This window comes from Euleptes europaea, chromosome 3 (genome assembly GCF_029931775.1).
Source record: "Euleptes europaea isolate rEulEur1 chromosome 3, rEulEur1.hap1, whole genome shotgun sequence".
Lineage (NCBI taxonomy): Eukaryota > Metazoa > Chordata > Lepidosauria > Squamata > Sphaerodactylidae > Euleptes > Euleptes europaea.
In genome coordinates this window covers 63,214,748-63,237,231 of record NC_079314.1, presented here as the reverse complement: position 1 = coordinate 63,237,231, position 22,484 = coordinate 63,214,748, and the positions used below count along the sequence as shown (strand labels likewise).

Below are 22,484 nucleotides of genomic sequence, written 5' to 3'. Positions count from 1 at the left end.
CAGATTGGGGATCACTGAAAAACCTGTATTTTTTTTCCTTTTGGAATGAGTGAAATATGAGACAAGATTTTATTCAAAATGTGAAGTATGGAATTTTTTTACGTAAGACAACCTACAGCATAAGATAATACTTGTGTGGTATAGTGGTTTGAGCGTCAGACTAGGACCTGGGAGACTGGCTCAAATCTCCACTCTGCCACGCAAGTGGCTGGGTGACTGTAGCACCCTCTGGGGCAGAGGAACACTTTACCTTCAGCCCATGGGGGTCTGGGTATTACAAGCCTGGTCACTGCTTCTTTATTTAGTAATACAACCCCCTGAAAGTGTGGTTCATCTCACTCACCTTAGGGTCACACTGTTACATAGGAGAAGAGCCATGATGCTGCAAGCTGCCTCTTTCTTCTGCCTTCTCCTCTTCCTCCTCCCAGAATCCTCCTCCCAGTTCCCCTGCCTTCCTTTTTATAGCCCCAGCTTCACACCTTGAGTTAAGCCTCACCCTCTTCTCCTGTTCCTTGCCTTGTCTCAAAACACCTGGGCCCAGAGAGCCATGGTTCTTTCAAGCAGGCATGCTTTCTGCTTTCATACTCTGAGCTTCCCTGGGCCAGACTGCAAAGGTTGCCCTTGATCGTAACCTGCTCCACGCAGGTGAGTCTTGCTGCTGGGCCCAAGGTCCTGTCCAGCCTTGCTAGACCCTTTGTTTCTGTGTAAACTGCCACAGTGACCTTGGGCCAATCACATAGGCTCAGCCTAACCTCCCTCTGAGGATAAAACGGAGGAGAAGAAAATGACATCAGCTGCTTTTGTTCCCCATTGGAGAGAAAAATGGGGTATAAATGGTAATAAATAAATAAATAAATAAATCGTTCCTAAATAAATCCATATACATAGCACTTCCAATGTTTTCATGTAAATATACATGATTAGGACAGCAATTAATATGCTGTAATGTGTTTAACGATAATACATTATTAAAGTGTTCAGTGCTTCAAGTATTATAAAGTTTAGCCTAATATGCAGGTACTCTCACCTATTGTGACTGTATGAGTGTTTCTGTTTACTCCAGATTTTTTTTTTCTATCTTAAATTTTATTCTGTCTTCTATCTTCTTACCTCTCTGATAGCAAAAATTAAGATGCATGTAGTATGGTAGAACAGGGTGCAGCAGTTTGTAATTCTTTCTCATTTATTGGATATAACTGCAATTTTTCTTGAAGAAAATAAAGATCCTTATACTTTTATATTCCGTAAATAGTACAAAGTTATGTGCTAACTAAATTATACATGATGTGTCTTGTGTTGTAATCAATAAAAAGTTCAGGCTTTATGAGAAGGTAGGCACTGCATAATTATAAGTGTTTCCAAACATTTTCATTAAAAAGCAGAAAGTCCCCCCCCACACACACACTCCATTTGCTTGAAAATTTCTGGATATTTAACATCTCTAATTCTGTCTTGTTATACTTGTCTGTAGATTTATCCCAAATATTTGTGTTTAATATGTAAACTTAGTAATAAAAACCTTCTTTAAAAGTAACTTGGGGTAGAAGAGAATTCTGGACTAACTTGCTCACAATCCGGTCTCTATGTCACACTTTATCTTTAAAGCGAAAAAGATGGGTGCAGATAGGGAGTTTAATTCATTCAACTCATACACAGAACCACTGTTAACACATAGGTTGAGCTTGGAGACATCTGTCCAGTTTTAATATTTGTCCAATATTAATTTGTCTAATATTGATATGAAATATGAATATCTCCAAGAAGCAGAAGACCAGAGTCCCTTGGTTTGGTGTAGACATCTTAATACTGGTTGGCAGTTCTGGGATCCATTTCAGGGGCACAGTGGCCAGGGTTAGGATTTTAATTGTTTCATTCCACCCACGGAGCCCATTTCTCTCCCCCTGCCCCCGCCCAATGCTACTGGAGGGCATTTTCCATGCTTTTAAAAATTCTGTATTGCTATATCAGTATAGCATTATGATGATCTACTGCTACACTCTATTGCTAATTCATCTGAGCTCCTAGCTTTCATTATTTTCATGAATCCCCCTTGTATCTCCACGGCAAAAGGATGAAAGACTTTAAAAAAAATAAAAGCTGTGAATTCAGACAAACAAGTTGACTATGCCAATAGCTCATATAACTACAGCAATATAGAACAATAGCAATACAACAATATATGGAACAATAGCAATTCTCGATTTTTGAAAAGCCCTCAAAAAGCTCTCCAGAGGCAAAGCAGGGGAGAAATGGAGGGGAAATAGCAGCTGACTGAGGAAAATACACACGAATTTCCCATGTAGACACTCAGTTGCCAGTGCAGATACCTTTGCATTCATGGCAGCAATTTGAGGAAAACAGAGAATCCTCACTGTGTGGATGCAGACTAGGTCCTGTGTTTATGAGCGAAAACGCATGATCGCTTTATCCTCCTTTAATCCCTGTTTCAGCCAGGATTCAGCCAGGATCGAACGCATGCGTTTCACCTAATGTGTGTTCGATCCTGGCTAAAACAGGGATTAAAGGAGGATCAAGCGACCATGCGTTTTTGCCCAAAATTTGCAAATAAGGTCTAACAATATATCAAAAGCAAAGCAAGTCTTTTAGAAAAGGAAAATGCAGACACAGTACTTTTGATACTGTGAAAATATATGTTTTCACATTTCCTAGTGACCTAAGGCGGAACATAAATTATGAGTATGTACTGACCTTACTATGGAAATGACAAGAACCAATCTACGAAATGATGTTCTCCACCCTATCCCCAGATCGTGAAGAATTATGTTCTAAGAGACGAGCACCGCAGAACTTTATATGAAAACAGACAAGGAGACAAACTAAAAAAAATGGAACTGTAGTTTCCTTTACCGTAAAAGTTCTGCTGAATATGCTTTAGGGAAATAGAGATGGCAACAGCACAGCAGAACAAGGACAGGTGTGAGTTGCTCAGTGATCATTCAAGTGAGCAATGATTCAGCCCCTTCTAGATGCTGTGAGCTTAATGTACAGCTGAAGTACATCGGCAAGGAGAGAAATCCAATCTCCTCGGCGATTATTTATGACAAAGCACACCTAACCGAGTACCAATTTGTTTGTAGGATTGCAGTCATTCTATTTCAACTAAACAATAAATGAATCTACCTTTCATGGGCTCAGCTCAAGGTATAAAAGAAAACAAGAGGGAGAACAGACATAACACTTCATTTATCCTCCAATCTGCAAACTCACTTAGAGAAATGATTGGATAAGGCAGTCATTTGGAAGTAGAGCTATAGCGGTGCTCGAAAGAGCAATTTGTCAAGCCTTATCTACCATATTGCCTTATTATTAGCAATGCTTCATTAGCCAGCATTTCACACTGCAGTGTCATGAGATACTGTATTAAGCAACTGCATGGAACTTCAGAATAGGCATGCCTTACAATATAGTCTATGATTTAGTGATTATTCATGTATCTACCAGAAGGATAAAATACGTTACAGGTATTTGTAATGGTCAGCCCAAATCGCCTAAGTACACACAACTGTAAAACTTTTTAAAATGTATTTTATGTATTTTTCTATGTATTTTATCTACATTGTAAGCTGCCTTGAGTTTCATAAAGTAGAAATCAACATATTAAATAAATAAATAAACTTTGACACACTTCAGTGGGGTGAGGAAAGAACTATGTTACTCTTATACATTTTTTGCATGTGGGTTACGCTTGACTCTACTAGCTGTCATGCAACAGTAACAACCTGCCAATGTTTTTTTGAAGAATGTACTTGATATCTAAATATGCATTATATTAACATGGGACACTGTTTTCCTCTAGTCTACAGCAACACCCCAGGGGTCCTATGAAAAACAGTCACCCTTCTCATTACACTAACTACAGGTGTCTAGTTGCGTCGACTATACCACTAAATCCATTCTAAAGCATACATAAAACCACTATTATCTACCACCTATTTAGTTAAAGACCAGTGCTGGGGGGGGGATTCCATATCCAGTCATGCATCACGTCTTCCAAGGGGCTGACTAGTGACAGACCCACAAGCTGCCACGGCCACTGAATCCAGTGAGGCCTTTCCCATTGCTCAGCTGATTGGTGCCTGCATCAAGGGGTAAGTCCTGCCTACTACCCTGGTGACTGGCAACTGGGCAAAGGGGGAAGTCTCATCTGCAACTCACCTGACTGGCATCTGGGCAAGGGCATATCCTATCCATCACTCAGCTGACTAGCAGAAGGGAAAAGTCCCAAGCCTCTGCATATGTTGGCTGGGCCCAAAGAAGAACCCTGTCCATTGCTCAGCTGTTTAGTGGTGACTGGTGTAGAGCCATGGAACAGAGCACAGCCAGGCCAAGAGCTGGGCAGGCTCCTCAACTAACATGGGGTATGCCCATCTGTTGCCGCCGAACAGGGAGTCGTGGCCAGATTGCATCATCAAGAAAAAGCGAGGCAGCTAAGGACAATAAGCTGGTACACACTCTAGGCTGTGAGATACTGGCCTGGAGAGAAGATGATGACTAGAATGGCACACACAAAAAAAAACACAGGCCATTTAGGCAGGGTCAATTTTGATGCTTGCTCAAAGCTCTTTTTTTAAATGCGAATTTTAAAATGCCTATTTATGGTCCCGATGCAAAAGGAGAAATTCCACCCCCACACACACTCGCCTTCTCCTTCATTCCTCCCATTAGCCAACCGCCGTTTGCATAGCTAACACGCGGCTGTCATTTTGCATGCTTCCTTGAGGAGATTCTTTGAGGCGGGGGCGGAGCAAACACAAAAGGTCGCGTTAAAGGGGCTCTTAAGAAATGCAAAGCAGGTATGGGCCAGCTTCGCACTCACTTCCTGAATGACGGTTCAGCGTGAAAAACTAAAAAAAAAAAAAAATGTGGGGCACTTCAGCCTGAAACGTGCTACTAATTACCAAACCTAAATGGCCACACTCTTTTTCTTGACGGAGGCCTACCAGAGGTGTTGGAACAGTTTGCGGGGCATGGGGGATATATGGGGGACGGTGAGACAAACAGACACTATGACAATTGGTAAAAGTTCTGTGGGAGAGAGATCTAATTATAGCAATTACAGACTGTGCACTCCCATTACACTTAAACTTTCTCAGAGCCTAACTACATACTACAAAGCCCTTGGGTCCTGTACACCACAAGGAATTGCAATCTGACATGAGCTGCACATTCCCTGCAGGGTTCAATTACCAGGTGCATAAGGTGCCCTGGTTCGGGTCACGCAGGGAAAGAGTGCAAATCTTCCCTGCCTGAAATGGTGCCAGGCAGATATTCGGTCAGTATTCCTGGAGACCCAACAAGGCTATAAGCACCTCACAGGGCAGTTTCAGGCTGGAGAACCTGAATGGGATGGAGACAAAAATATCCTCTTCCTTATTGCCGCAGTCTCTGCATGTTTGGCAATTGAGTTTCCAGTGTGGAATCACAACTCATGTCTGATTCAAAGTCCTAACAGATGGCCCAAAGACTTTTTAAATTGTAGCTAGGTCATAAGTAATTTTGTAAAAAGGAGTGAGGCACTGACAGATGAAATTATGCCGAACCTCCCAAATTAGAACACAAAATTTTACTTAAACATGTATGTTTTATTAATAAACACAAGAATGTAAAATTCCAAGTAAGGAAAACCAAATAGCAAAATGTTGGTTTTACCTTCAAATATTGCCCTTACCTAATATAGTAAGCAGCTAAATTGTATCTGATGTGCCCGCAGAAGATCCATCATAAGACAGTAACATGAGTCAAAGAGCAGAGTCTCTTTTGGCTAAAAATGCATGACGGAATTCAGGGAACATGGCTTCTGCTAGCTCCTGTCTACAGATCCTTAACAAAAGACTTAGCTCTGTGTATTTAACTGAAAATTTGATGCAATGTCAGAACCTGCTTTAAGCATGATCATGGCTTACTTATACTGGACAAGAAAAGCCTGTGTTTGTTTTAGTCTAAGCCAGGGGTGGGGAACCTTTTTCCTGCCAAGGGCCATTCGCACATTTATAACATCTTTCGGGGGCCATACCAGGTGTAGCTCTCCCGTGGGGGGGGGAGAGGCTAGGGTTTCCAGGTCTCCAGCCACTACCTGGAGGTTGGCAACCCCAGGGGAGGCCACCCAGAGAAGGCCTGCAGGGCGCCCCCACTCCCCCCTCCCAGGTGGGAGGGCAGCCAGCGGTTGGCCCCAGAAAACGAGGCGCCAGGGGGGCGCAGCCCACAGTTGATTGCAAGGGAGGAAGGGAGGAAGGAAAACAGAGAAAGAGGGAAAGGGAGGGATGGAGAAAGAGAGAGAAAGGGAGAAAGAAATGGAGAGAGGGGGAGAAAGAAAGAAAAGGACGGAGGGAAAGAAAAAAAGGACGGAGGGAGACAAAGAGACAGAAAAAGAGGGAGGAAGAGAGGGAGAGAAAGGAGAAAGAGTGACAGAAAAAGAGGAAGAGAGAAAAGCCTCCCCCCCACACACACACCCGCGCATGCCGGCCTGCGTGACCAGGCCCCAGCCACCCCACCTCCCCCGCCCACACACACACACAACCGGCAGCGCACAGAGCACCAAGCAACCGGGCCCCAGTCTCCGTGCACTCCCCCCCCAGAGCTCCGCGGCAGGATTCCCGGAGCTCCCGAGGGCCACAAAAAATGTCCTCGGGGGCCGCATACGGCCCCCGGGCCTGAGGTTCCCCACCCCTGGTCTAAGCACATTCGGTATATATGTACAACCTCATTCCTTAGAAACGAACAGTGGAATAAATGTAATTTCTATAATTTAACCCAATCCTTATTCTTTATTTTAATTTAGAGGCTCATCGCAAATTCTGTTTCTGTTTAATCCCATGCCTGCAAAGCCCACAGATGGCATCACGGTCCCACAACTCTGACAGCAGGATCAATAATTACTGCTGTGCTACATTATTAGAGAGGAAGCAGAGGTGCAAATTATTCTTGCACCTGAAACTTGTGATAATTTCTGAATCGGGTGTCAAAAATCACTAGCTGCCTCAGTATCTTCTTGACAATCAAAGTGAAGCATCTAGCCTATATGAGTGGAAGGCTGTTGAATGGTAAGCCTGCATAGCGTTTCTGAAGCTAAAGTGATTGTGATATTTTGTTCATCACAACCTGTTAACAGGCCATCCCCACCACCTGTAGCCTTGCTTGTACAGACATCCTTAATTGTTTCTTAACAATATTCTCCAAGTTCCACATTTGTTTTCCAAATCTGGAAGAAAATGGCAGGTGGGGGAAAGCCTAGCAGAATGAAAAATTAAGCGTGACTTACGTTGCAAAATGAGGTTTTTTTCTGAGCACATGATCCGGCCTCTATGGAATTTTCAACACAACAATGAAATCTCTCTACCTGGGAGAATAATCACTGGGGCAAAAGATGCCATATTGAGTGTGTAAAGTGCTGTCAAGTCACAGCCACGTTATGTCAACCCCGTTGGGTTTTCACTGCAAGAGACATTCAGAAGTAGTTTGCTACTGCCTGCCTCTATGTAGCAATCCTGGACGTCCTTGGTCATCTCCCATCCAAATACTAACCAGGGCTGACCCTGTGTAGCTTCTGATGACATCAGGCTAGCCTGGGCTATTACAAAGTTTAAACTGAGATACTATGATATTTGCTGAAATAGTGGTGTATTGTAGCAAAAAAAAAAAAAAAAAACCCACCCTTATCAGCAAAGACTAACAGATATCCTTTATGGAGATCATTAAAAGCCCCAAACAGTCTGGGGCTGTCATATCCCTGGGACCACCTCTCCAGTTATCTAATGTTTTAATTACTTATATGGTATTTATTATTTTAATTGTAATTCTAAGTTGTTAACAGCCCTGAGCCCAGCTTTAGTCAGGAAGGACGAGATAAAAAAGTATAATTAACAAACAATCAAATAAGTAAAATTACAATCATCAGTGACTTTCATTCATGTGGATGCTAATAAAAAAGAAACTATATTCCATTCGATAGGGAGGGGGTAAGGCAAGACTGAAAATCTATTTTTCGTTGCGGTTGAAGTATCTAGTAAAGGCTACTTTTATTTTTTCCTAATTACTGTCTCCTATGGCAGTTAACATTTTATTACCTGAAAAATGCAGCAGTGTGGCACATTTGGTTGTGGAGTTATCTTTATTTGCAAGGAACAAATTTTCTAGCCTTTTGATCCAGTGCTCCCGCCTGGACTCCAGAGTGCAAGGAGACTCATGAACAGGAAATTCAACAAAATTAGAGAACATATTGAAGGCAGGATATCTAAAGGGAGCTTGGAAAGCAGTGGTTGAATGTGGAATTAGCTTTGCAGGTTTTTTAAAAATTATTATTTGCTTTATTGGTTATAACACTCCCACACTTCTCACTGAAAAATTTATGAAAAGGCAGCAGCCTGAAAAAAAGTTATAGCTGTACCTCTTCATGCAACATGCAAGATACTCACAAAATACAGCAAGGCAAAAATTGAAAGCTTCGGGGCTAGAAATGTTGTGATCTCAGGGTGCTGATTGTTATGACCTAACAAAATAAGTCCCTCAGGTCACAGATCCTGCAACAGTGCTGGGGCAGTAGGAGCAGTGACAGAAATGTACTGGGTACCTCAAAAGAGGGACCTGTTTGAGAAGCGTGATGAACTGTAGGAAGAAACGAAACAGCCGGTGGCTTGGGTTTCTTTCTCTTTGCTGCTGCTTGCTAAGCTTTACACAACCCGTCCACACATTGACTGAACAGGCAGCGACAGGTAGCAACACGGCACCTATGCAGGGAGGAAATGTCGATGCATACACTCCTTCCCTGCGATTGTCATCTGAAAAGCAGTGTCCCAGATCATGAGGAGAGGGACACTGTGTGTAGGTGCCATACAGATGACCCAGCAACTGTGCCTGCTCTCCCCCCCCCCCCCCCGCATTCAGTCAACATGTGAAGGTGGTGTGTTTAGAGAGCTCCTGTCCTAATTCTTTCTCACTTTTGTTCCTGGGGTTATGTCTCTCTGCACTGAGATCCTCTGAACTAAGAGACACCAACACATTTCTTTCGTTACTATACCAGCCTTCCTCATTGCTGACAGTGGCATACCCCACCCCTGACAAAAACACTGTCCAGTTTAATTGCATCACAATTCACACATGCACACATAGCATTTATTAGACCAACAGAAGATCTGGCCTGGTGTGGTGGTTAAGAGCAGTAGTTTGGAGCGGTGGACTCTGATCTGGAGAACAGGGTTTGTTTCCCCACTCCTCCACATGAGTGGCGGGCTCTAATCTGGTGAACTGGATTTGTTTCCCCACTCCTACACATGAAGACAGCTGGGTGATTTTGGGCTAGTCACAGCTCTCTCAGCCTCACCTATCTCACAGGGTGTCTTCTGTGGGGAGGGGAAGGGAAGGTGATTGTAAGCCGGTTTGATTCTCCCTTAAGTGGTAGAGAAAGTCAGCATATAAAAACCAACTCTTCTTCTTCTTCAAATATGGCCAGGATTTTTCAAAACAGCCAGGATTGAGACCAGGATCTCTAAGGTAATAATATTTCAATTGTTAAGGTTACCCCTATCATAACAATATATACATAGAGTAAGTCACAATGATTTCATCACATTTATTTCAAACTAAATGTTCTTAACAGTCATGTGATCAGGAATATGTGGCAAACACCACACAAAAGACACTTCAAACCACTCCGTGCAGAGAGCTGTTTACATGCCATGTCTCACTGAGCAAACTGAGTAAGTTTCTTCAGGCTGCTGTATGAAGAAAGCCAATATACCCTCACAATGAGTCACTGTGCATATACACCTTGCAATATAATGTAGGATCCATGGAGATATGTGGCAGCATACTGTGAACAATCAATGCTCTCCCTGTGGTCCAGTGGTGATATATTCATTCTGATATGTAAACTGTTGTTCTTAAGATGTACTAACATTTTCACATTTTCACATCCCTGCACAAGGCGTGTACCTAAAAACTTGATGCTTCCTTGTTAAAAAACAGTTTCTGGAAACACATTCAATCAATGAATAGCAGAGAAGGAGACTTTGATGATAAACTGCATGCCAGAGCCAATGTGGAAGATGAAAATGTCTGAGTATTTTTGTAAGGGCTCCTCTACAACCTGCTTTCCTCATATGCCAGCATAAGGACAGGACTGCAGACCACTGGGGGGGAGGGGAGGGGAGGGGAGGGGGAGGGGGAGGGGAAGAAGAAGAAGAAGAAGAAGAAGAAGAAGAGGAGGAGGAGGAGGAGGAGGAGGTTTTGGTATCCCGGTTTTCTCTACCTTTTTAAGGAGACTCAAACAGGCTTACAACTGCATTCCCTTCCTCTCCCCACAACAGACACCTTGTGAGATAGATGGGACTGAGAGAGTTCAGAGAACTGTGACTAGCCCAAGGTCGTCCAGCAGGCTTCATGTAGAGGAGTGGGGAAACCAACCTGGTTCACCAGATTAGAGTCCACCGCTCATGTGGAGGAGTGGGGAATCAAACCCATTTACATATATATATATGTGTGTGTGTGTGTGTGTGTGTGTATGTAAAAGTTCATCTTTACCTTGTGGTAAGCAAATTGTCTTTTCAAAGATGCGAACAATTTTTCATCATCTCCAAACCTCTAGCGTTGAGAACTCATTGAATAATAACAATAATAATGATATCTAAAATTAGAAGTCTCTTTGTAATTTACACCTAAAGTAGTATAACTATTGGCTAAAACTTATATTCAAACCTATTGATCTAACCCCTCTAATTTTAGCTGATAATCACTGCTCAACTTGGCAAAGTGCAATAGGGAAGATGCTCCAGAAACACGGCCTCTCTTCTCAAGCCGTATTGCCATTGGGACACCAAAAAGCCAGGGAAACAATCAAACAGAGACTCTTAGACCATGCCCTTCAATCAGATAGGGCTCAGATTCATAAATATTCAACCAACTTGCAATACATCAAACCTTTCCACCCTGCAGACTACCTTGGATTCCTGGAAGTATCCAAATACTGAAGGGCCTTTACTCTTGCGTGTTTCAGCTCTCCTGGAAGGCAGGTATCTCCGTACTCCCTTTCATCAATGACTATGCCCATGCAAAACAGAGAAAGTGGAAACAATAGAACATGTTCTGCTGCAATGTCCCTTCTACAATGACATAAGATCGCAGTACATTCTCCCCATATTGTCATCCTTTCCTGGGAGATCGGAAGGAGCTAAAGTTTCCCTTCTCTTAGCAGACTCCTCTCGGGAGATAACCATTCAAGTAGCCAAATTTTGCCTCCAGTCTAGTGGGATTCGTAAACGGCTAATTGAAAACCTTTCCCCGTAGAAGATCCTTCCTCCTCTTCTTCAAATCATCCCTCCCAGAATCATCAACTTTTATTATTTTACTTTATTATTTTAACCTAACTTTGATTTTTATTCAGAGCTGATATTGTATCGAAATAAAACTTGATTGATTGACCTACAGCCCATTCCTGGGGGGGGGGGGCAAAACCTCTTAGGAGGCGGCCTGACCCCACCGCCGGCGTGTGTGTAATCACGAGATTACCCACACTTACGCCGGCGGAGAGGGTTGCTCCACCAGCGCCCATGCTCCGCTGAGCTGTGCCTCTCCCCTCCGCCAGCGTGGCCTCTCTGCGGCGCCGGCAATGGCGTAGAGAGGCCACGCCGGTGCAGGGGGCGTTCCAGGGGGATGAGCCGCTGGTTAGGCGGCTTCCTACCCCCCTTTTGGCCACTTGCGCCAGTGGCCAAAACAGCGTTGCTACGCCTGCTATTTTGCAGACGCAGCCTCGCTGTTTTCAATGGGGCAAAAGCCCTAGTTAAACCAAAAAAAGCCGCGAAATTGCTTTTTTTGGGTTAACGGCGTAGGGGAAATGGCTTAGGAAGAGGTGCTGCTGCGCCTCTTCCCCGCCGTTCCCCTACGCCGTAAGCTCAGGGATGGGCTGCTAAAGTAATATCAGCTGGCATGTATGTGTGTTTAATCAATTATGTAAGGAAATTTGTGTGTGGGGGGGTTGCTTTTTAATTATTTACCATAGCATGAACCATGGTCAAATGTAACAGACAAGAGCAAGCATGTTTCACATTGCCAGATATTTTTCCTTGCAGAGATATGGATATCACTATGAAATTATAATGCCATAACTTTAAAACTGCAACAGGAAAATAACTTCAAACAAGAGCTGCTCTCTGAAGTATTACAATTCCACTGTGATTGGAAAATTCCAATTCTTTCACCGTGAACAACAATAGAAAAGCAATTTCTCTGTAGGTCCATTACACTTGTACCATTATAATGTTAGATGATGTTTGGGAAATGATTTCAATATAAGTCGGGTCAGCAGTGTACCACAATATGACATGACAATTTCATCACAAGTCTATGAAACTATCAAGCAAATGACAATGTGAAAAATGCTAAAAGGGGAAAAAAAGGTTTAACAATAAGTAGCTAGTAATTCTTGACTAGCATATATAGCAGAAATGCTATGAACCCAGAATGTAAAATAACTTTGTAGTGCAAAAGATCCCTTGTTTCTGCTGCAATTGTAAATGGTGTTATGACACTACAGCACAATCTTTTTTGTCCAATACTTCAGCCATATTTCTATAAACAAGATACGGATTTATGTAGGGCACAAGATCAACCTCCCACTTCTGATCTTTTGGTGTCTTATGAGACTGTAGTATACTGGATAAGCAGTGTGGGATGGATGCGCACCTGCTCTTTTCAACCCAGTGAGCATTTGTTTGTGCAGGTACACGCACATAAAGTTTATTGAACAATTACATACGCCACACACATCCACCTACTATGACGAATACCCAAATATACATAGTTAGCAAAGATAACAGGGACAAGGAACAGATTTCTCTCTACCACATGAATTCCTGCCTCTTTTCTCCTCCACCCCGCCCAATCAGATGGACTGATAAAGATGAGGCCCAAGTGGGTGAGAAAATTCTGTCCCTAAAACTGATTCAACCTTTCACATTTTATGTGCACACATATACTTCTTTCTTTCCTACACAATCCTTGCATTTTCTGTCCCCTGTTATCCACTGATCATGATTGGAAATAGATGCCACTTCGTATTTATAAAGCAACATGTAAAAGCAGTAAGGTAGATCATAGTTTTTATCTATCCATTAGATGGTGGGTTGATGCTGAGAGATAGTGGGTTCCCTAAGGTCACTTAATCAGTTCTCAGTTTTGCTTGAACAATGCCACTTTGGGAATCCCTTGATCCTGTACACCTAAATGTCTCTGAATCTCTCAAGTGGTTTCATTGTAGCACACATGGAAAGATGCCTTTGTTTCACATTAAAGCACAACAGGAAGGTATTTGGCAATACTGCACAAATGAACATTTCTATCCCTATTGGAGATAGCAACCACTGAGATCAAATCACACATCACAAAGGCCCACTGCCCAGATTTATCTTTTGCAGAATAGATTTCATGCCAGAGTGCCATCTGGTTTCCCTGGATGGATTACATAGCAATTCTGAAACCCTCTTTAAGGAAAAAAAATATTTTTTCAAAGGATCACAGATTAGTAGTAAAGGACATTATTTACATGTCCTGGGGCCAGTCCTTTGCATCTCTCATGAAAGGATCACAGGGAGGCAAGAGAAAAAAGAACCTCTGTCTGGAGCCCCAGAAAGTTATTGCCAGTCAAACTAGACAGTATTAGGATAGATGAACCATACTGGTGTGGTAGAATAAGCCATCCTTTTATATCTAGTGGGGGGTGGGGTGGAGTAACTTTGTTCCCCTGCTGATATTTTCCATCCACATTTTTACCCAAGAAATGGCTGAAAAGCTTTTTTCTGACTCCACTAGTTCACAGTGTCTTACTAGAACAAGCTTTCTCCAAGACTCTCAAACACAAATTTTCACACCTGGTTATTTCCCATGCTGCTTTGTTACCACCAGTATCTCAATTAAAATTAAATTCTCTGCAATGAAACAGAAAAAAGGAGGAGAATATAACATTATTCAGCCACGAATTTACAAATCAAGTCACACATTAAGTTGCCTTACAGTGAATCAGATCATTGATCTGCCAACGTCAGTACTGCCTACTCTGGCCGGTGGTGGCTGTGCAGGAGCTCAATCATCAACTGCTACTTAGTCCCTTTTAGCTGGAGATGCTGGAGGTTTAATCTGGGACCCTTCTGCATGCAAAGCCAACATTTCTCCTAAAGCCAACGTTTGCACTGACCTTGTCATTTAAGAATTACTTTTGCTGCACAATACTAATTACTATGAGTATAAACTGTAGTTGACTCATGTGGGAGAAAGTTAAAAAAAATAACAGATTACGAACAAGTTCACAACATTTAGAAAATAATTCACAGTGGGTAGCCGTGTTAGTCTGTTTGCAGTAGTCAAAAAGGGCAAGAGTCCAGTAGCACCTTAAAGACTAACAAAAATATTTTCTGGTAGGGTATGAGCTTTCGTGAGCTCAGGAAAGCTCATACCCTACCAGAAAATATTTTCGTGGCTCACGAAAGCTCATACCCTACCAGAATATTTTTTTGTTAGTCTTTAAGGTGCTACTGGACTCTTGCCCTTTTTGACTACAACATTTAGAAAGTTATAGATAGCCTCTTTTGACTAATAAATTGTAGCTGTTTGTGAGCTGAAATAACAGCCTTAGGCCACATGTTATCCCAGAGATCTGAAAGCCATTTTTGTCTACAGTGGCCACTATCTTTCCTTGCGAGCTCAACGACCAGGAACACGTATCCCACAAATATCCACTGGACATCCCTTCCATTAGAACACATTTTTTTTCTTTCATCTAGCCCAAAAGATAAAGTGGTTGAAATAAAGTGGATGAAATACACAAACTGTTTAAATGTGAAGCTGTGAAATCACAAGCTTGCAGAAAATACCATGATTATTGTTGTAGTTTAAATGGAATACAGTGGCTAGTCATCTAACTAATACTTAACAGGAATAGAGATCTATGGTCTCTTCACCCTAAATTCTCTGCTATGTCATTAAGGTGGGGAAAGTCATCCCACAGTGCTTCACAAAACCTTATGTTTTTGTTCAGTTTGATAAAAAGGGGAATGATGGAGAGCCAACTGGTGAACTCACACAGGCCAATCATACATCTGTAACAACTAGGTAAAAGAATAACAGTGTTGATAAAGCATACCAGCTATTTTTTGTTAGGTGGTGTATTCCTCAAGAATGGATTTCTTATCAAAGAACTAGCACTGGGGTTTTTATACAAATTCAGAGATAGTAAATGGATTGTTATAATTTTAACCTTTTGGATGCGTGCTTTTTAATGTGTTCGTGAATTCCAAAACTTTTTACTAAAAAGACTTCTAAAAACTCCCCCCCCCCTGAGTAAAAAGGCCACTCAAAACATAGGTGACACAAGTAAACTTAAGAACTTTTCTTTAGGATAGAGCTAGCCAGTGTAAGATGTTCCTAACATGGCATTCTAATGTCTTGCTACTCTCTCTGGTGTCTGATCAGAATAGCATTGTGTATTCTGGCAATTTATCTAAGAAATAATTGTATTTTTCCTTGACTACATTAAGAAGCTTTCGTACCCGTTCTCGATTCAAAGGATTTCATTATCTGAGAAATAGCTTTTTCGAGTATTCTTCCACCCCTCTTCAAAATGGCAGACAAACCCTGGTAGTATAGTTTGTTGTTACTGTGCATTAAGAAAAAAATAAAATGATTAAAAACACTTTAGGTTGTGTGTTAATCTGCATCCTTCATATTAGAATAATTTTATATCATATCATTGAATGTCAAATTTCTTCATATGGTATAACCTGAAAAGCCAGTAAAAGCCATGCTGGATCAAGTCCATCAGTCTGTTCACACAGTGGCCAACCAGGTACCTCTAGGAAGCCCACCAACAATATGCCTGCAGCAGCATCCTGCCTGTGTTCCACAGTACCTAATATAACAGGCATGCTCCTCTGATACTAGAGAGAATAGGTATGCATCATAACTAGTACTCATTTTGACTAGTAACCATGGATATTCTCCATGAACATGTCCACTCCCCTCTTAAAGCCTTCCAAGTTGCCAGCCAGCACCACATCCTGGGGCTGGGAGTTCCACAATTTAACGATGCGTTGTGTGAAAAAAAAAACAACTTCCTTTTATGTGTTTTGAATCTTTCACCCTCCAACTTCAGCAGATGACCCCACATTCTACATTTTACGAGAGAGGGAGATATGATAGAGGTCTATAAAATTATGCATGGTATGGAGTTGTTGTTGTTGTTGTTGTTGTTAGGGGAGACTCAAACCGGCTTACAATCACCTTCACTTCCCCTCCCATCAACAGACACCCTGTGAGGTAGGTGGGGGTGAGAGAGTGTGACTAGCCCAAGGTCACCCAGCTGGCTTCGTGTATAGGAGTGGGGAAACAAATCCAGTTCACCAGATTAGCCTCCGCCGCTCATGTGGAAGAGTGGGGGGAATCAAACCCGGTTCTCCAGATCAGACTCCACTGCTCCAAACCACTGCTCTTAACCACTACACCACGCTGAGAGAGTGAACAGGGAGAAACATGCCAGCCCCTGGGCACCGCTGGCCCCCACCGCCAGCACAGCCACACTGGCAGGGCTTTCGCGAAAGGGATAGCCCGTGCCGGGGGGGGGCATTCCTGGGGGTGGAACTGCCTTCAGGGAGCTTCCACAGCCCTTTCGCCCCAGGAATGCCCCCTTGAGTGGTGGCCGCACCACCTTTTTTGGTGGCACAGCCGCATGTAGGCAATGGGGTATTTCCCCCTTTTTTAGTGTTTTTTAAAATTAAAGTCTCTTTTTGCCTCCATGGCAGCCAGGAAGCCTTTGAGGAGGCTGTGCAGCTGCCCCACTCCCGGCTGTCACAGATCTGCCCCCCCTTCAGGATTGGGCTGTAAGTTCCCCCTGCATAAATGGCAGAGTTGAAGGACCGATTCTACGGCACCACATCTCTGCTGAGCTTCCTCCCTTCCCAGGTTCTGCCCAGAAACCTGCAGGAACTTCCCAACCCAGAGTTGGCAACCCACTGCCAACAAGAACTGCATGGGTCTCTCATTAAAACAGTGCTTGGAAGATTACACCGCTTATCAATAAATTTGTCATGATAGTAGACCTTGGTGAAAAAGATGGTTTTGCACACAGTGCTAAAGAAAACTCACTTTGAACATACTGAACAAATGCAGCAAAAAGGCCCTAATATATTTTAAAAATTCACAACTTCAGAAACAACTACTAGAATTAACTTTGATTTTTAAACCTAAGGATAAAAAGCAACACAGTGTGAACCAGCACACTCTAAAAACAACAACAACTGCAGGTCCATTTGTATGCACCTTCTTTAACATTTAAATTAAAAACTGAAACTTTAAGTTAAATAAATAGGTTACACAACAAGCTTAGTGCCGGAGGGACAGGAACTTTTAAAAAGAAATGTTCAAGTTAAAATTGGTCCACAGAAATAAACTTTCCAAGTTTATTCATGATATACCATGTAGGGTGGCCAATCTCCAGGTACTAGCTGGACATCTCTGTTGTTACAACTGATCTCCAGCCGACAGAAATCGGTTCACCTGGAGAAAATGGCTGCTTTGGCAATTGGACTCAATGGCATTGAAGTCCCTCCCCTCCCCAAATCCTGCCCTCCTCAGGCTCCACCCCAAAAACCTCCCACCAGTGGCAAGGAGGGGCCTGGCAACCCTACCACCATGGGCGAAAACGCATGTTCACTTTATCCTCCTTTAATCCCTGTTTCAGCCAGGATTCAGCCTGGATCGAACGCATGCGTTTCACTTAATGTGCGTTCGATCCTGGCTAAAACAGGGATTAAAGGAGGATAAAGTGACCATGCGTTTTCGCCCCATGTCTATTCTGAGTGGCAGCAGTTCTCCCATGTCTCAGGGGCTCCTTCATTCTTGGCTGCTGGCTGTGCACATTAGGAAGGCAATAAAAGGCATAAGCCATGCCCTTTGTTTACTCTCCCACAGCCGGCCGTTGTCTCCGTTGTTTGTGTGCAAAACTGAGCCTGCATTCCAACCGAAATTGTCTGGTGAAGTGCTGTCTGGCATGCATTAACGTTGTATTAGCAAGTTCCTATCATAACTGCTGTGGTGCATTAACTGCATTTTAATATACATCTTTAGCCACAAAACAAGCACCACAAAGCTACCGAGACTTACACTTTAGGCCATTGGGATTTTTAGCTGTACTTCATTACTCCACATTTCTAACAATAACATTCATGAAAATCGCAGGGGGAAAATTAGCTTAATATTCAATAGTCATTGGTTATGATGCCTAAAAAAAGGAACTTTCATGTCAGAGGCCATTCTTCTACAAGAACGAGATGCTCTTGAAAAACAGTAATGGATAGTTGTCATTATCACGCCGGTTTTGTGAGCTTCCTGAGGCACCTAGCTGGCCAGCATTACATGCTTTGTGCTGGCCTTTTGTGAGCGGAGTCAAAGCAAGAAGCCTGAAGGCAGGCGGGCAAGTCAGCACTTTTGCAGAGGTTCAAAGCAGAGCTCCAAGCAGGAATACAAATACTCTGTCAGCAGCTCAACTTGACTGAGCGATGAACTATTCAGGCCAAGGAGACAGGACAGATCAGTAGAGATATAAGACCAAATGGCTCCTGAGACCCACCTGTTATCTGCTGGGCTGAAAGATGCAGCATACTTCCTTACTTTTGTAATCTCTCATGCCACAGAGATCAGGGCAGAAGCTTTCTCTGTCTGCAAGCTGCAGACAGGGAACTTGGATTCAAGATCACCAAAATGTAGCACAGATATCCATTGATCTAGGGTTGCCAGCCTCCAGTTACTAGCTGGAGATCTCCTGCTATTACAACTGATCTCCAGCCGATAGAGATCAGCTCACCTGGAGAAAATGACCGCTTTGGCAATTGGACTCTATGGCATTGAAGTCCCTCCCCTCCCCAAACCCTGCCCTCCCCAGACCCTGCCCCCAAAACCTCCCACCGGTGGGAGGGATGACATCATCCTTTGTCTTCCATCAGCACAGCTCTCCCGATGGAATAAGGGATGAAAGGGCAATTTTCCCCTTCCACCTCCCCACTGCAGCCTCCCAACCTGCATAGGTGTTTGGCCCCAGGAATAAACTTTCATAGGAAAGGACTGCTGGGGAGGAAGAGAACATGGAAAGGATCTGCTATCTTCACGTCCACAAATTTTGTGATCCACCCTTCTATATGGAACTAATAAATTACATTTTAAACAACCAAGCCAAGGGCTGGATCTAAATTAAATTTTCTATCAGCGAATGGAACTTTCTAACCCCCCCACTAGGGTTGCCAACCTCCAGGTACTAGCTGGAGATCTCCTGTTATTACAACTGATCTTCAGCTGAAAATGGCCGCTTTGGCAATATGGAATTCAAGTCCCTCCCCTCCCCAAACCCTGGCCTCCTCAGACTCCGCCCAAAAACCTCCCACAGGTAGCGAAGAGGGACCTGGCAACCCTACCCCACACTGATCTCCATGAAATGCTGCTCCTGGGAGATAAAGGACCATGGGGAGCTACATAAGGGGAGGTCTGCAGTGGAATGGGAGAGAATCAGTGGAAACTGCCGATTTAGTCTCGATCCAATCCAATATATGCTGTCAAATCCTATAAACTGGGATAGGAACAGAATTACAGACAGCATGGTGGGGATTTTTAAGCACTAAAGCATTTTCTTAAATAGTTAGAGGCTTCATTGGTATTAATTCAAGTACAACAAAAGCCTCTTGCCCAAATCCCTACCCTAGCCTGATATATTTGATAGGCTGCTCTTAGGCTCATTTACTGTAAAATAATAAAGGTCCCCAAGTAGCACTTCCTAATCCCCAAGAAAGACACAAAAGGTTATCTACTGTCCCTCAGAGGACTGTTGGACTGTTACTAACAAGCATCCCAAATTAAAATAGCTGTTATAGCAATTAACAAAACAGAAATAAATTACTAACATAGTTAATTCCCAGAAAGGAGAGAAGCAGATGTTCAAATACATGACTATGTTTGTTTTCTTAACTCAGTTTTCCCAATATGAATTCAATGACCAAAGAAAATCTCTGAAGAGCAAGAAACATGAATAGAAAAGCTTTTTGTGACCAGTTACTAATTGAAAGGGTAAAATTATAGAGGCTCTGAAGCATTAACATTGCACAGGCACACATACACAAAAAATGTTTCCCCATCAGGCAGTAAAGCATTCTATGCTCTGTTGTCTACAGATGTGACATCTCTACCACGTTCCCCATAATAGCACAAATGAGGCACAACTCTGTCCCTTTATTTAAATGACTATACTAATCTTAACACTTGGCATTTTCCCACTCTGATTGAATATAAGCACATATGCTCTTCCCCCCAAACTCTGACAGCCTTCTACTCAATAAAAGCATAAAATTAAATAAAATAATGGATATTAACCATTAGTGAAATAGACATACTTATTTCATCCAATTTCCCTTTGAATATGCGTGGAAGAAATGTATTTTCCATGGTCGTAAGAATGTAAACAAAGGATCAAATAGAAGTACAAAATACAGAAAACCATGTTAGTTTTGCCAATTTGCCAAAGCTTTGGAATTCAGAAAAAAAATAAAGAATGCAGCTGGCTATTATTATTCAGTCTATGAGCCCTCCACAGCCTTTGTCCTCTGGCACGGAGACCTGGAGGTCAGAACTGCCAGAGGCCTGGCTTTGACTTACTGAAGTTAATGTGCAGAAGTTCTAAACATGGCCACTGAAAACACAGCTTGAGTTTTCCACAGGGATTTCCGAGCTTGAATAGTGAGTGAGTTAGGAAGCCCTAGCTAGCTAGAGCAGATAGGATCCAACAATAACAACAACAAATAGGGGAAGTCCCACTATTGGGTGCCAACCCCTCTCAACACAGGAGAACTGAAAGAACAGGAAGGGAGGTAAAAGAGGAACACAAGCCTAGGGAGAACAGCCGAAGCTACTCTGGGTGAAGGTAGGGGGCACAAGCTATAGTGACTGAACCTTCCATTTAGTGAAATTAATGAATGAGATCTAAACCACTGGACACTTGGGTGTTCTGATGGCCTTTACAAGTTTGAATAGTGAGTGAGTCACAAAAGGCTGGCTACCTAGACAAGATAGGATCCAGTGAGAAAAGGAGAAGACACCAAGAAAACATGTCTCCAGTCACAAATCTCAATGGCAGAGCAGAAGGAACTGTGAGTGTAAGGCAGGATCAACACAGGGATACCTTGTCACAAATGTTCACCTGAGTAAAAGGTATTTAATTGTTTTCAGGAAATACTCAGAATTTGGCCTTTGGGATCTTACAAGGAGGAACATATCAAAACTAGGGAATTGCTCCACCCTACTGCATCCCAAGAACTCTATATGTCCTAATGGTTTTGGTTTAGTACATAACTAGAGAACAATATTGGATTGTGTAACTTTTCTACCCAAAAAAATCTTCCCCAAGCATACAAGAGTCAATCCATATCCATGTCCTCTCACATGGAAATCAAATTGTCCACATTGTTTTAAAAACAATCTACAGTAGCATATCCACAGTAGGAACATCATGCAAATGCAGTTAATTTTTGCCAACAGCAACTCATCTGAGGCAAGCAGGAATCCTGTACACAGCGATGGTTTACCAGACTCTATGTCCCAGGCCCAGGGACCTCTGACCCTCGCATACCCATTATTCAGAGCTTATATTTTTTTTGTTCTGATCTGCAATGCAGGCATAGTTATATCCACGATCATCTAAAATATAGCTCTGCCTAAGCAGGATCATTAGTCATGTCAACAGAACGCATTCCTCGTCAGAGAGATCCAAATATAACAGCGAAATGTGATGCAAGGTTTCCAGGGACCAAATGCATATGCTATTTGTCACATACAGAAATTCCAGTTAGTCACTTGAGATGGAAGAATTCTTGCAGAATATGGAATCACTGTGCAAGATGGAAAATATAACGAGGCAGTATGGTGTCATCTTCTACTCTCCAGATTTATAGAGAAGAACTGAGAACAGATGTGGGCCTATAGAATGGTTACCATAAAGTCTGATTGGTTCTTGTAGGTTATCCGGGCTGTGTAACCGTGGTCTTGGAATTTTCTTTCCTGACGTTTCGCCAGCAACTGTGGCAGGCATCTTCAGAGTAGTAACACTGAAGGACAGTGTCTCTCAGTGTCAAGGGTGTAGAAAGAGTAATATATAGTCAGAAAGGGGTTGGGTTTGAGCTGAGTATTGTCCTGCAAAAGTATTGTCCTGTAAGTATCAAGATAATGTGCTAATGAGGGTATGGTATGTTAATATGGAACCATTGTATCCTGAAGTGATCTGTTAATGTGTGTAATCCAAAACTAATCTGTATGGCTATTGTTGAATGTTGTCTTTGTCTGGAGGTGTTTCAGGGCAGGAAGCCAAGCCTTATTCATTCTTAAACTCTCCTCTTTTCTGTTAAAGTTGTGCTGATGTTTGTGAATTTCAATGGCTTCTCTGTGCAATCTGA

At 42.6% G+C, this 22,484-nt stretch overlaps 1 protein-coding gene across 1 annotated transcript in view; it reads right to left on the bottom strand.

Annotated features, from left to right (window-relative positions):
* The window catches only part of IMMP2L (inner mitochondrial membrane peptidase subunit 2), a 595,832-nt gene that overhangs the window by 452,791 nt on the left and 120,557 nt on the right, over positions 1–22,484 (bottom strand). The gene's annotated exons all lie outside the window — the stretch shown is intronic.